Here is a 15398-nt window from a genome sequence, read left to right on the forward strand (position 1 = left end):
ATGAAGGGAGTTTTGGTGAAATGAATGGTGCTTGGTTGCGAGGTAATCTACACATAAAAATGGGCAGGACATGTACCTTCCCGCAACAGCAAACTCTTCCACCGTTCTTGTGCAGCAGCTGTGAAGTACAAAGAAGACCCTCGAGCCCTGGATGCCTCTCTATCAAGCAGGCTTTGCATTCACATGGGGCTCTTGAAGTCATCATGCGAGTGCTTGCATTGCTTAACTGTTGTTTGCGATTGAATATGTAGCAGCCTAAGGTGAATAGTTTAGCATGTAGGTGAGAGGGGTTGTTGTGCTTGTGTTCAACAAACTTATAAAGGTGTCTCTTCTGATAAGGCACAGCTTCATCTATGTGCTGGTTGTTGGCGCTTGTTTTTTGTAGTGGATACTCTGTAAAGTTTCTACTCTATGAAGGTGGTGTGGGTGGGTTGGCTTGTGCTAAATTGAGGCAGTGGTGTGGGTGGCTTGGCTGGTGCTTACCTATTGAAGCTGTTCTGGTTTTGATTATATAGTATGGGCAACAAGAGTGCAACTCTTAACGATTGTCTGTGTGTCCTGTGGATTGTATGATGTATCTGTGTATTGTGAAGCATCATTGCTGAGAATGGTCATTTATGTGCAGGTAGTGGATCATCAAGCGGCAGATTTTGGCGCGAAGGAGTCTGAGAGCTTATTAGAGTTAATCATTTAACAAAGGTGTGCAGAGATGGTCGTGGTCCAGCTGTAATCCTTGATGTACGTGGACAAATTCACAGATGGACCCTTTGTAAGCCAGAACTGGCCTTGTAACTTTTTTGGGCCACGTTAAAAAATGGCTATAGAAATGAAAATATTTTGGACTAATATTGGGTTATTTGTGTCCCTGACTTGTGTTTCATTATTGGGCCCCGGTTTTTTATTGGCCCTTTTACCCTACTCTGTACACTTCAAAAGATGTCTAGCAAGATCAGTCCCTCTTTTACAATTCCCCCACTAAAACGGTGCCGGCATCCTTTTAGGCTACTATTCAATCCTTTACCTTAGGCCTACGAAGTAAATATTCAATTGGCATCACCAAAACAGGATAAAACGCTGTGGAGATGTGCCAGGCAGATGAAGCCGCAGCTGCCGTGGCGGACTCAGTTTGCTAGGCCGGTTCATTTGGTAAATCAGGCAGACGATCAAATGCATTTGGAGGAAGAGCAAGCAGATGATCAAGGGACACAGATGCATTCATTTGTCTTACCAGCTCTCATCAGGCAATGGCTGCCGTGGCAGACTCGGATTACCAGTGCAATGATTTTCCAAGAAAATGAACCAGAAGATGATGGTACACACATACATTCATCTCTCTTACCTGGTCTTCCACATGATATTGCCCTGCGTTGCCTTGTGAGGCTTCCCTTCGGATTTCTTGGGATTGCCCGCACCGCGTCCAAAAGTTGGAATGATGCAATTCAGCCAAAGAACATGGTGACCCTGAGGCAGCAAGTTGGACTTTCTACCAACCTGGTCTTCTTTTTTGCAGAAAAGAACATTGTTGGTACTTTGCATCGGTTCCTTCTTGCCATAGACTCGTTGTTTTACACTGTTTCGGAAATCCCTTGCCCTGACTGTTTGCTGAGTCATGAAGTTCGGTTCGAGATGATTCTTGGTATGAATGGAGAGGTTTTGTGGTTGGGAAAAGATGAAAAGCTGGACAAGCTGCTACCACAACTCTTTGTTTTGGACTATCTGCGTGCTCGCTGGAGAAGCTTGCCCTCAATGGCGATGCTCTCAGGAGGCAACTTCGGGCTCATATCAGTGACAATCGGGGGATATGCCTACTTCACAGGGGGATGGAGCTCAAGAGAGTTTCATAATGTAAACAAAGAAGTTGAGTGCCTGGATTTGTCTACCAAGCATTGGCGCACTATACCAAATCGCCATTACCTCCGTTTGTAATGGATGGACGCTTCGTAGTGTTTGCTGGCTTGCCTATCTCCAACCCAGCTGAGCAATGGCATCCTGAAACAGGAGAGTAGAAGTTTCTGGAAGACATCTGGTCCAAAGGCGTGAATGTGAAGAGGCCCTATTTCACAGTGGTTGAAGGGAAAATTTTCGCTATATGGAGCAAGAGCACAGTGGGCATGTTTGAGCCCTTGACCGATACATGGTTGCAGCTTGGTAGGATAACTGCAAATGCCGCAAAGATACAGTACCTTCTTTGTGTTGGTGACAAACTTTGGGCATTTCTAGAGACAGATGAACAAGACAGCAATACGGAGAACTCTTTGCTTTGGATATATGCGGCATGTGTAAGTGAAGTACCTGCTCGTTGGGAGCGGCTGCCCCTTTGCATGAAAGTAATACAAGGCTCCAGCCGTGCAATCTCCATGAAGCTAGCAGAGATAGATTGATATAGCTGTAAATACCATCATGCATTTGCTCGAGGATATGTTACAAAGAACATTGCTAAAGACCTGCCTGATTTCAGTAAGTCCTGTAGATTTCACCTTCTGGATTACGAGATCTGCTCTTATGCATCTATGTTGGCTTAGGTGGAAAGTTTATGCATCTATGTTGGCTTAGGTGGAAAGTTTACATGCAGTTCATGTCTCATTTTAGTCTCAGTTTGATCTGTTGATAGAAGCTTTTGTGGACTGATTGACATTGGTAAAATTGGCTGTGTTGCCATTTTGGAAGGTCAGGCCCTATGTACCGTTTTCTGAGCATCAGCTCCAAAGCGTGGCAGAAGCAAAGCTTCTGCTATGCTACATCATCACACAGAAAGCTCTAAACAGCATTATCGCACTGGATTCTACCAGACAACGTTTTTCTTCATCCTTTCATGCCAATAAGAGCCGAATCTTTCATGATCTGTTGTCAAGGACAAACACCTTGGCGGATTTTGAGGTATTGAATTTGGCACATGTACAGGTACTTCGTATAGCTCGAAGAGGCGCTCTAAAACGCTGACAGCACACGCCAAAACCAGCGATCGACCTCGGGTAGGATTCTCGAGGACTTTGAGTGCAACTTCCCTAGCCACTCCAATCTCCTGCAATGCCGCCATCGCCATCCCCTGCTCACTCCTGCTGTGACTGGTTTTGACTCCAACCGCTCCTGCTCCTGCCGCCATTGCGCTCCTGCTCTTGCCGCACTTGTTTGCCTTCATTCTTCCCTCATCGCAACGTGCAGATTCGTATCAATAGGCATTTTAAAAAAATCGTTAGCACATACTGGTAGCGGACCGCTTTTCGTTGGAACTTGGAAGAGTGTGTATAAGGGAACTTGGAAGAGTGTATGTGTGTGTGTGTGTGTGTGTGTGTGTGTGTGTGTGTGTGTGTGAGAGAGAGAGAGAGAGAGAGAGAGAGAGAAATGAAATGTTATATTAACGTCTTCAAAAGGCCAAATTGACCTATGAGACCAGAAAGTTACAATGTGGTGGATCTGATACAAAGTCAGAGTAACAAGATGACAAAATGACAAAATAAAATACTATGGAATCCTAGACTGCTGAGTGTGGACTAAGCTGCTAAAACAGCTAGCTGGGATAACTAGATCACAGGAGATCCAGCATCGGTCACTGGCGGATCTCATCAATCTCCTCCATAGTTAGTAGGTTGACCGGCCGTCTTGCATGTCGAGCCAAAGTGACCCGGATCCTCTGCTGCAGCCTCTGTCGATGTTGTGTAGTCCTCCGTAGTCGTGGGCATCTGGATCTCCCCAGCTCAGTCGCTCGGTCGATCAGTATGCCTCTGGTGTAAAGCGACGAGCTCTGTTGTGGTAGTAACTCCTCCGGGTTGGCAGCTCTAAAGAAGTCTGTAATCTGTCTCTGAGACTGGCTAGTCTTTCCTCTCATCAAGCTCTCTCTGTGTCTGCGTAGCTCAAGCAAAAACAAACCCAGGCATCTCTGATCCTCATACCTCATGACTGTAGAGAATGGTCCAAAGCCCTCTCTAAAAGCAATGGAAGCGGCCTCATATCTCGTAGTAGACGGGGCAGTGGCATGTGTAGTGCAACTTTGTCTCAGGCTCGATGTCACACAGGGGGCATGTCCTGGCCTCTGCTGGTATTCCGCTGTATCTCCCAGTCTCGGTCCGCAGCTGGTGTGAAGATGTGCGTATCTGGCCAATAGCACATTGTATCCCATGAGACAAGTGAGTGTCCATGTATCTGGGCCTCGTCACAAAACCATCCTCCCTAAGCTGGAGGAGATGCTCTCTGTAGAAAGCCATCTTCATGCCTAGCTCCTGTAGTGGCTGTATCCATGTCCTCTTGGTGTCTAGCTGAGTCAAGTCCTGGCGGATGAGCCTGGTGATCTCGGATTGTGTAAGAGTCACAAAGGGCACATCCAGTGAGTATTGGAAAGGAGGCAATCTATCTATGTTGAACCCATGCGCCTGAAACCATGACGTCATCTCCCCATACCAGCATGTTGTATCTCCCTGTACGACTAACTGTCAAGAGGACTCAAGTGCAAGGCGTGCATATCTGTCTCTGGGAAGTTCCCACATGCGGTGTATGAAGGAGACAGATTTGGTGAGCGCCTCAACCACCAGTGGGGAGGCAACTAGCTCTGCTCGTATAATAGCACGTGGTACTGAAGTCTTGGCCTTAATGAGCCGCGAGATCATAGAGACCAGAGGCTTCTCCATGTCCCCCCATCCATCACTGCGGCCTGTCCTCCCATGATGGTCCAGTGAAGGTCCCGAAATCTCAGCTCCATAGAGCAATACAGAGGCCACCAAAGTGTCAAAGAGCCAAAACTTCGTCCGAGGCTCCTGAAACTGAACCTGTGAACACATCCTTTCCAATTTACCCAATGCTGCATGGGCTCTGGTCAATCTAGTCTTTGCTGCCCTCCTCAGTGAAAATGCTGGTCCACTGAAAACCACTCCAAGGTAAGTGTAAGCATCTGTATACTCCACCTTCTCCTGTCCGTATGTGAAGGCGGGCACTGACCTCCTGATCCACTGTGGGGTGGTATTAAAAACCATGACCTTGGTTTTACCAAGGTTGACGGACAAACCACTTTCTTGGGCAAACCTATGCAAAGCATCTGGTTGACGTTGCATCCCCTCCGGAGAGTCAGAAGTCAAAACAATATCATCAGCATATAACAATAGTGGAATCCATGTCCCTGCTAGTTGTGCACCTCTATCACCATCTCTCTCAATGTAGTCAGAAACCTCATCTACATACATACCAAATAGAGTAGGAGAGAGCGGGCAGCCCTGCTTCACCCCAATAGTGGAGTAAACTGGTGTGGATAGACCCTCTGGGGTGCGTACATGCCCCACTACTGACCTGTATAATGCCATGACCCCCCAAATGAGCTCTGTGGGTACTCCCATCTGCTGTAATCTGCGCATCAATCTCGCTCTGGGCACTGTGTCAAATGCTTTACGGAAATCCACAAAGCTACAATAGATCCGTCTCCCACGCGATCTGCCCTCCTCAATGATGTCTCTGATGTCAAGATATGGTCAAGAGTAGAAAAACCCCTCCTGAAACCTGCCTGCCTGGCTGCGCACATCCCCTCTCTCTCTGCCCATCTACTCAGCTGCTGCTCAAGAATAGATGCGTACAATCGTGCCAATGTGTGTCCAATCATGATAGTGCGATAGTTCCCAGGCTCCATAGGGTCTCCCGACTTGAAGATAGGTACAATATTAGATAGGCTCCAGGTATCAGGCAAGCCCTCACACATGGCACGGTTAAACATAACTGCTAGAAGCTCTGCTAGTAAATCTCTGGCATGCATGAAATGCTCAGGCACTAAGCCATCATGATCATATGCTTTCCTAGTCTTCATCCTGTCAATGGCCTTCCTCACCATCTCAGCGGTGAAAAAACCACATGTGTGCGGGCATGGATCGGGGGGGTCGGGAAGGGGGGGCTACTCAGGAACTGTGTACAAAGATGATGCATACTGGCCCCAGGCCTCTGTAGAAGTGATGGCAGGGGGCGGGGGGAGTGCTCATGAAAGAGCCTCCACACCTCACGTGGTACTGAAGCCTTGGCTCTAATGAGCCGCGAGATCATAGAGACCAAAGGCTTCTCCATGTCCCCCCATCAGTGCGACCTGTCCTCCCATGATGATCCAATGAAGGTCCCCATATCTCAGCTCCATAGAGCAATGCAGACGCCACTAAAGTGTCAAATAGCCAGAGCTTCATCTGAGGCTCCTGAAACTGAACCTGTGAACACATCCTCTCCAATCTGCCCAATGCTGCATGGGCTCTGGTCAATCTAGTCTCTGCTGCTCTCCTCAGTGAAAATGCTGGTCCACTAAAAACCACTCCAAGGTAAGTGTAAGCATCTATATACTCCACAGTCTCCTGGCCGTATGTGAATGCGGGTGCTGACCTCCTGATCCACTGTGGGGTGGTATTAAATACCATGACCTTGGTTTTACCAAGGTTGACAGACAAACCACTTTCGTGGGCAAATCTATGCAGAGCATCCAAGTGACGTTGCATCCCCTCTGGAGAGTCGGATATCAACACAATATCATCAGCATAGAGCAATAGTGGAATCCATGTCCCTGCTAGCTGTGCACCTCTATCACCATCTCTTCTCAATGTAGTTAGCAACCTCATCCACATACATACCAAATAGCGTAGGAGAGAGCGGGCAGCCTTGCTTCGCACCAATAGTGGAGTGAACAGGTGCGGACAAACCCTCTGAGGTGCGTACATGCCCCACTAGTGACCTATACAATGCCATGATCCCCCAAATGAGCTCTGGGTACTCCCATCTCCTGTAATCTGGGCATCAATCTAGCTCTGGGTACTGTGTCAAATGCTTTGTGGAAGTCCACAAAGCTACAATAGATCCGTCTCCCATGTGATCTGCCCTCCTCAATGATGGCTCTGAGTGTCAAGATATGGTCAAGAGTAGAAAAGCCTCTCCTGAAACCTGCCTACCCAGCTGCACGTATCCCTTCCCTCTCTGCCCATCTACTCAGCTGCTGCTCAAGAATGGATGCGTACAACCGTGCCAATGTGTGTCCAATCATGATAGTACGATAATTCCCAAGCTCCATAGGGTCTCGTGACTTGAAGATGGGTACAATCGTAGAAAGGCTCCAAGTATCAGGTAAGCCCTCACACATGGCACGGTTAAACATAATTGCTAGAAGCTCTGCTAGTAGATCTCTGGCATGCATGAAATGCTCAGCCACTAAGCCATCATGATCATATGCTCTCCCAGTCCTCATCCTGTCAATGGCCTTCCTCACCATCTCAGCGGTGAAAAAAGCACATGTGTGCGGGCATGGATCGAGGGGGTCGGGAAGGGGGGGCTGCTCAGGAATTGTGTACAAAGATGATGCATACTGGCCCCAGGCCTCTGTAGAAGTGATGGCAGGGGGTGGGGGGAGTGCTCATGAAAGAGCCTCCACGCCTCACATGAGTCCTGACTCAAGAATAGCTGGTATAGATCTTGCTCTAGGCGAGCCAAAAATGCCCTCTTCTTCTGCCGCACTAGGCGTCGGAAGTCAATCTGTGACTGCCTATGAGTGATGTTCCCCAAAAGCACCTCCCTCTGAAGTCTAGCTCTAGTGTCCCGGCATTCCTCATCATACCAACTGTTCTGGGGCATGCTCCCTGAACGACGTCTCTGCTCAGGCTGGGTGTGTGGGTATGCCTCTGCTGCTGCATCATGTAGTGTCTGTGTCAGTATAGTAGTAAGCTCCTCCAGAGGTCGCCCTAGCTCCTCGGTGCACAGTCATTTGTAGATCCCATCTCTGTATAGAGAGTCAGTCTCCCGCGTGAAGGTGTAGCATGTAGGGGCTGCTGCCCGTAGCATGTGCGCTACACTAAACTCAAAAGAAATGGTCAGCGATACAAGAGCATGATCCACTGCCACCCCAACAGGTCTGGGTCCAACCGTGAGGTCCTGGATACTAGAGATGAGGCTCGGTTGTGCCATGACATAGTCCACTATGCTAGCTCCATGTCTGTGTGGGAAGCATGTGAAGCCTCCCGAAGCAGGAAACCTCTGTATGCCATTCAAGATGGCTTGTCCATGTGCGGTGCCCATGTCTATCAGGTGTCATCCATATTCAGTATATTCCGCATCCTGTGATAGTCTGGATATGCCCGTCTCTACAACATCTAGCTCTCTCAGCATCTCCTTTGAAGTATCATAAAACACTGTATGGTGATGGGAAGTCCTAGCATTGAAGTCCCCTAGAATGATAATGTCACCATCTCTAGAGAACTCCCATATGTCATCATCCAAAATAGAAAAGGGGGATTGTCCTCTGGGTGATGCATAGACCGACGTACTCGGGGGAAAGTAGCAAATAGCAATGTAGAGATATCTGCCTGTCTCTGCTTTCAATCTCACCCACATGTACCTAGCCTGCTCATCCCTGCAGGCTATATGTAGTTATGTTTGCAAATCCTCTCTAAATAACACTGCCACTCCCCCCTATGGCTGGGGGCAAAGAACACTATAAAGAAAGAAGTGTACGATGACCGGCTCGTGATCTTTGGAGATGGTTTAGGCAGATAAACCTGCAGCAGCTTCCATGCCGAACGTGGTTTACCAGGCCCTTCCATTCGGTAAATCAAGCAGAGGACAAAACGCTGTGGAGATGTGCCAGGCAGATGAAGGCGCAGCTGCCGTGGCGGACTCGGTTTGCCAGGCCCGTTCATTTGGTCAATCAGGCAGACGATCAAATGCATTTGGAGGAAAAGCAAGCAGACGATCAAGGGACAGAGATGCATTCATCTATCTTACCAGCTCTCATCAGGCAATGGCTGCCGTGGCAGACTCGGATTACCAGTGCAATGATTTTCGAAGAAAATGAACCACAAGATGATGGTACACACATACATTCATCTCTCTTACCTGGTCTTCCACATGATATTGCCCTGCGTTGCCTTGTGAGGCTTCCCTTCCGATTTCTTGGGATTTGCCGCACCGTGTCTAAAAGTTGGAATGATGCAATTCAGCCAAGGAACATGGTGACCCTGAGGCAGCAAGCTGGACTTTCTACCAACCTGGTCTTCTTTTTTGCAGAAAAGAACATTGCTGGTACTCTGCATCTGTTCCTTATTGCCATAGACTCATTGTTTCACACTGTTTCGGAAATCCCTTGCCCTTACTGTTTGCTGAGTCATGAAGTTCGGTTCGAGATGATTCTTGGTATGCATGGAGAGGTTTTGTGTTTGGGAAAAGATGAAAAGCTGGACAAGCTGCTACCACAACTCTTTGTTTTGGACTATCTGCGTGCTCGCTGGAGAAGCTTGCCCTCAATGGCGAAGCTCACAGGAGGCAACTTTGGGCTCATATCAGTGACAATCGGGGAATATGCCTACTTCACATGGGGATGGAGCTCAAGAGATTTTCATAATGTAAACAAGAAGTTTGAGTGCCTGGATTTGTCTACCAAGCATTGGCGCACTATACCAAATCGCCATTACCTCCGTTTGTAATGGATTTACGCTTCGTAGTGTTTGCTGGCTTGCCTATCTCCAACCCAGCCGAGCAATGGCATCCTGAAACAGGAGAGTGGAAGTCTCTAGAAAACATCTGGTCCAAAGGCGTGATGGTGAAGAGGCCCTATTTCATAGTGGTTGAAGGGAAAATTTTCGCTATATGGAGCAAGAGCACACTGGCCATGTTTGAGCCCTTGATTGATACATGGTTGCAGCTTGGTAGGATAACTGCAAATGCTGCAAAGATACAGTGGCTTCTTTGTGTTGGTGACAAATTTTTTTATTTTTTTTTTCAATAATACTCCTGAGTTGCTTGACAGCACCACAGGAAACTCGCATATGTTGCTTGCGGAGAAGCATAACTGGGATCTTCTTATTGCTTCTGCTCAAATGATTGATATATGGCGTTCTTTGCATCCTGATGCCTCTGGTTTCACCTTTCAGCATGCTGCCCATTCCTTTAATAGAGCACGATTAGATCGTTGGTATTTGCTTAATGGGCAACAATATGATGAATTTGTATGTGACAAGAGGATAGATTATGCTCTGCAGTTATCGGATCATTATCCTCTTTTGTTGTCGTTGTCTTTTGGTCACTCTCTTTGTGATCGGCCTCTTTACAGGAAACGTTTGTTGCATGTTAATAATGTCTATCTTACTCACGAAGCTTTTCATCACATGGTTGCCGATAGTATTCCCCCGCTGTTGGCTCAAATGCATATTGATTTGGATGCTGCTTGGTATTGTTTTGTCATGAGAGTACAAATTGTGATTTCTGACTATGGTAGGCAGCATATGTAGCGTATTCGGGAGAATGTCGGTGATGCGAAACAGGTTAATCAACGATTACATCAGCTGGCTGATTTTCGCCCATTGTCTGACTCTTAGATGACGGAGTTATGTGAAGCTCAAGTGTGTATTCAGCAAAATGATAAGAGGAAGCTTGCTAAGTGGCAGACGCGTGCCCGACAACAGGCCTTTATGGATAAAGGTTGTGCTTCGAAGAAATTTTTTAAGCAGTTGCATCATTCGAGAGTCTCGCAATCGATTAAACGGGTTATGCTTCCCTCGGGTGCTTGGACTTCTTCGAAGCGGGAATTGGTTGAGGTTATGGTTTCACATTACCGTACAGTGTTTGCTGCCCCATCTCACCCTTCTTCGGTAGCTTGTCGAGTGCGTGAATTGTTGCTTTCTTATGTTCGTCCGATCCTGTCTTCGCAGGAGGCACAATGCCTTGAGGATCCTTTCTCTGTCGCCGAATTGCATGGTGCCTTGCTTGCATTGGGCCGGTGGAGATCTCTTGGTTGGGACGGACTTACTGTGGAATTTTTTCTCTCGTTTTGGGATGCTCTTAAACAACCCCTGATCTTCATGATAAATGTGGCATGGGAAAAACAGGATCTGCCAATTTCATGGAAAGAGGGCTTACTTAAGTTGTTGCCCAAGCAAGCACTTTGCGAGCAGTTCTCTCATTGGCGGCCCATAACTTTGATGTCGGTGATATACAAGATTTTGGCTAAAATGTTGGTCCACCGAATCAAGGACTATTTGTTTACAGGACTTCATCAGGCTCAGTATGGTTCCATTCCTCGTCGTCAAATCGTGGACAATTTGGCCAATCTTATGATTGGCATGGAATATGCTAAGTATACGCAACAAGATGTGCTCGTCATGCAAGTTGATATTGAAAAGGCCTTTGACACTGTGCATTGGGACTTCATTGCTGCCACAATGAGATGTCTAGGATTTGGTCCTAAGTTGGCAAATGTGGTTTATTTCTTGTATGATTGTAGTACGTCTTCGGGCATCCTCGACGGGGAATTGACAGAATCGTGGCTGCTTGGTTGTTCGGTTAGGCAAGGTTGCCCTATTAGTGCTTTGCTGTATGCAATTGCTTCTCATCCTTTGTTGATGTATCTTGATCACTTGACCTCTGTGCATCGTCTTCATGGTTTACAGCTACCATTGGGTCATACTTTTATTGGGCAGGCTTATGCAGATGACTCGCTATTTATGCCCCACAATCAGCAAAATGATGTTCAAGAGATTATGAACGCTTTGGAATTGTTTGCGCTTGCGGCTGGTCTTAAAGTCAACATAAATCAAAGCTTCTGCCGCTTCGTTCTTGTGATTGGCATGCTCTGTTGTGGCCAGGAGAGATTGTTCCTCCAAATGTAATCACTAGGCATTTGGGTTATCCAATTGGATGGAATGTTACTCACAAGCAGAAAGTGGATTGGGTTATGAATCGTCTGAATGTTAAATTGCATTATTGGAAGCTTTCTACCTGGCCGCTACATGTTCGTCTACAAATTATTCAGAGTATCCTTGTGGCATATGTTCAGTTCTTTTTGCCATTGTTGCATTGGCCCTGTCATTGTCTTGACTCTCTCATGTCGGCCATTTTGTCTCATTTGTGGCGAACGCGTGCTCACAAAAAAGGTTTGCTCTTGATATCGATGGCAAAACTATGTACACTAAAGCGCTTTGGTGGTTTGAATATTTTGGACCTACGTAGGCATGTCATTGCTAGGAAGGCTATGCTTTTGCCTACACTTGTGCAACAATCTCAGCCTTGGACTCTTATGTTTGCACACTTGACTCAGCATGTGGTTACATTTTCATTTGGTCACTGGCAATCATCCATGTGGGAGGCAGTATTTGGTAAGATGGATGGTCGTATTCCTGGATGCCCACTTTCTTCTACCTTGCTTTCTGCATGGAAACAGGTTACGATTCATCTTTCATGGAATGCTCGGAGGGAAGGAAACTCGCTTCGTGCGGAGAGTCTTCATTGGAGTCGGGCTTTTTCTCTTACTTTGGTTGACTCCTCGCCTCGTCAGGCGTATTTCCTCTCCTGACGTGGCATTCGAGTGGTTGAGGATGTGGTGGATGCAGATGGTTTCACTTTCGACTTTCCATTTGCCGCTTGCCGCTTTGGATTGGGCATGCACTATCGCCAGATTTGGAGAGAATTACAGCAAATGTTGACACGTTTCTTGCCGGTTTCACCTTTGGCTGATGAAGATCGCATGTCTGACTGGAAGCTTGGGGAAATGCCATCTCGAGATATTTCTGTTGGTCGGGCATATGCTCTTCTGCTGCCTCGTCCATGGATTGCTGATCATTGCAACGCTATTTGGCACGTGCATAAATCAGATATTTGGTGGCGCAGGATTGTATCTGCACTATGGGAAAGTCGTCTGCTGTTGAAAGAGCATTTGTTTCTTTGGCGGTGTTTACTTGGTGTGCTCCTAGTGGGTACCTTTCTTAGGATGCGCCGTATCCGCTCTTCATCATGCATCCGTTGCTTATCTGCCGTGGAGGATGTTTGTCACCTCTTGTGGGATTGCTGTGTCACTCGAGAATTTCTTTGTCGGGTTTCAGTGTGTATGCAGCTACGTTTTCCCACGACGGTCTTCCATAAGCGGTTTTGGATTTTCGGTATCTTCTCGCCGGCGTTGCAGTGCTTTGCAGCCTTCTTCATGTGGGTCAGGTTTTGGGCATACTGGAGCCTGTGGCGGCAGCGTAATGGCTATATGTTCCATCGCATTCATACGGATCCACTACCTTTCTTCAAGATTTCCCTTCGGCAGTCTTTGCGGTTTGCCTTGGAAGTTGGTGATATCATAGCAGAGATACTTCAGCTTTCTTATGAATGCTTTTAGATATTTTATACCGCCGAACACTGCTGTGTTCCTTTCCTTGTACATCTTTTTGGTGGGTTTTCCTCTCTTTGAGGTTTCCCACAGATAGTTAAATCAAATTGATTTACAAAAAAGTTGGTGACAAACTTTGGGCATTTCTAGAGACAGATTGACCAAGACAGCAATACGGAGAACTCTTTGCTTTGGATATATGCGGCATGTGTAAGTGAAGTACCTACTCGTTGGGAGCGGCTGCCCCTTTGCATCAAAGTACTACAAGGCTCCAGCCGTGCAATCTCCATGAAGCTAGCAGAGACGGATTGATATAGTTGTATATACCATATTTGCTCGAGGATATGTTACAAAGAACATTGCTAAAGACCTGCCTGATTTCAGTAAGTCCTGTAGATTTCACCTTCTGGATGACGAGATCTGCTCTTATGCATCTATGTTGGCTTAGGTGGAAAGTTTACATGCAGTTCATGTCTCATGTTAGTCTCAGTTTGATCTGTTGATAGAAGCTTTTGTGGACCGATTGACATTGGTAAAATTGGCTGCGTTGCCATCTTGGAAGGTCAGGCCCTATGTACCATTGTCTGAGCATCAGCTACAAAGCGTGGCAGAAGCAAAGCTTCGCTATGCTACATCATCACGCAGAAAGCTCTAAACAACATTATCTACTGGATTCTACCAGACAATGTTTTTCTTCATCCTTTCATGGCAATAAGAGCCGAATCTTTCATGATCTGTTGTCAAGGACAAACATCTTGGCGGATTTTGAGGTATTGAATTTGGCACATGTACAGGTACTTTAACAGAAGCATTTTTGAATTAATTACAATGAAAAAAATCAGGTTTCAAAGAGTTATTCAAGTTTGGGCATATGTAGTACTGATATGTAGCTTCTTGGTCATTCAAATGTTTCTAACGCTGGCAATGCAGCGCTGAGGCTGCTGCTATCGATTCATGAGAGGTAAATACTTTACTGGCAGGTAAGATTCGTGCCAAGCAGCTCCATTGCTTAATACACCTCCTCTGTTATTCATATGAACTTATGAACAATGGCAACAGTGTTTGACCTTTCGAAGTCATGACTAGGAAACGTCTGGAAGGAATATCACAGGTTTTGAAGTACTAAAGAGTTGCATAGCCCCTCTATTACACATTTGCAACTGTCAATAGATATGGTGATGGATGAGGATGGTTTTGCATGATTTACTCCAAAGTATGGGTATTTATGATGGGTTCTGAAGGTTGGATGTGTCTTTAGCACCGAGGTTTTCTCCTGGTGCATGTGTGCTGGTTTTGTCCATGGTCGTCCATCATCTGCTGTAGTCGCACCCGCTCAATATTGTAAGCCTCCCCCAGGTGCTGCATGTTTAGCTGGTTTTGTCTCTGGTTTGCCATATTCTGCTGCAGGTTGGGCTGGTCGTCCGTTGTGCGGGTGTCCTGTTTCTGCGAAAATAAGATACTCTTGATTTCCTCAACATTGCAAATTTTGTCCAGGCTCCGTGTACTGTTGTTCATCACCCACGATTTGTGCCGGCAGGTCACTGGTGGATGCTGCCTCGAAACGTGCATAAGCCCTTGTTGCTCGATTTCCATGTAATCCTCAACATTGAGTTGTGTCTGGGGGCTACCAAGTTGCACCTGGCTTTGATTGCACGGAAGCTGCTCATCACACTACCCTGTTCGGACTGCATGTACCATTGTGTGCCTGTTGCTGGTTATAGGGTTCCTGCCATTGACGATTCATTAGCTGCTGCTCATCGCTTGGACCTCCTCTGTTTTGCTGAATCATGAAGCTCGGTTCGAGATGATTCTTGGTATTAACGGAGAGGTTTTGTGGTTGGGAAAAGCCGCTAGCACAACTCTTTGTTTTGGACTATCTGAGGAGCTTGCCCTGATCAATGGCAAAGCTCAGAGGAGGCAACTTCGGGCTCATCGGTGACAATAGGACTTCACAGGAGGATGGAGCTAAGAGATTTTCATAATGTAAACAAAGAGGATTTTGTCTAACAAGCCTCGGCGCACTATACCAAGTCGCCATTTTATCTCCGGGTAGGTTTGTATTTTTATTAGCGGAATCTTCGCAGATACCTAAATCTTATAGCTCGAAGAGGCGCTCTAAAACCCCGACAGCACACGCCAAAACTAGCGATCGACCTCGGGCAGGATTCTCGAGGACTTTGAGTGCAACTTCCCTAGCCACTCCAATCTCTTGCAATGCCGCCATCGCCATCCCTTGCTCAGTCCTGCTGTGACTGGTTTTGACTCCAACCGCTCCTACTCTGCCGCCATCGCGCTTCTGCTCTTGTTGCACTTGTTTGGC

At 46.8% G+C, this 15398-nt stretch overlaps 3 pseudogenes; all 3 read left to right on the forward strand.

Annotated features, from left to right (window-relative positions):
• The first annotated feature begins 304 nt into the window (after positions 1-304).
• Positions 305-3042, forward strand: LOC147448466 (uncharacterized; annotated as a pseudogene).
• Positions 3043-8506: 5464 nt separating this feature from the next.
• On the forward strand, positions 8507-9334 carry LOC147448467 (uncharacterized; annotated as a pseudogene).
• Positions 9335-9415: 81 nt separating this feature from the next.
• Positions 9416-15169, forward strand: LOC147448468 (uncharacterized; annotated as a pseudogene).
• Positions 15170-15398: the final 229 nt, after the last annotated feature.

This window comes from Adiantum capillus-veneris, chromosome 10 (genome assembly GCF_014529385.1).
Source record: "Adiantum capillus-veneris isolate H3 chromosome 10, ASM1452938v2, whole genome shotgun sequence".
In the NCBI taxonomy this organism is placed as follows: domain Eukaryota; kingdom Viridiplantae; phylum Streptophyta; class Polypodiopsida; order Polypodiales; family Pteridaceae; genus Adiantum; species Adiantum capillus-veneris.